Source organism: Plasmopara halstedii, assembly GCF_900000015.1.
Source record: "Plasmopara halstedii genome assembly, contig: Scaffold_2956, whole genome shotgun sequence".
NCBI classification, from domain to species: Eukaryota; Oomycota; class Peronosporomycetes; order Peronosporales; family Peronosporaceae; genus Plasmopara; species Plasmopara halstedii.
In genome coordinates, this window is record NW_020189861.1 from 1,530,537 (window position 1) to 1,531,013 (window position 477).

A 477-nucleotide genomic window follows, 5' to 3' on the forward strand; every position below is an offset into this window, starting at 1 on the left:
GTGTGGCCAAACGGGGCCTAGCGTATCCGCTAGACCTTCCAAAACGGATGCGCACCCACCTGGTGTTTTACGTGGGCTTGCTGAAGCCGTACCGGGATCCGGCGCAAGTGAACGCGGAACCGTTGGTGCCGGAGTGAATCCCACGGGCCCTCGGTCCTCCAGAAGCTGAACCAGCAACTGTTTTTAAGCACGGATTGCAACAACGCCCAATTTTTTTCTAACGGCGCCAAGCGCTCCACCGTCGCATGCAGCGATGCATCCGCCTGCTCCACGGCTAGGATTTGCTCCGATAGAGCACGGCAGTCCTCGAGGTGAGGCAGCCGGCGCACGACGTGCTTCAAACCCCCAAGAGCGACCGCACAACGATATGCTATTTTAGCATGACGCTCAGCGGAGCTCCGATCACGACGGACCTCGGCCTCAAGGGCTCGAAGAGCATCACGAGTCACCGGGCGGCGGTCGACCCGGTCGTCACCG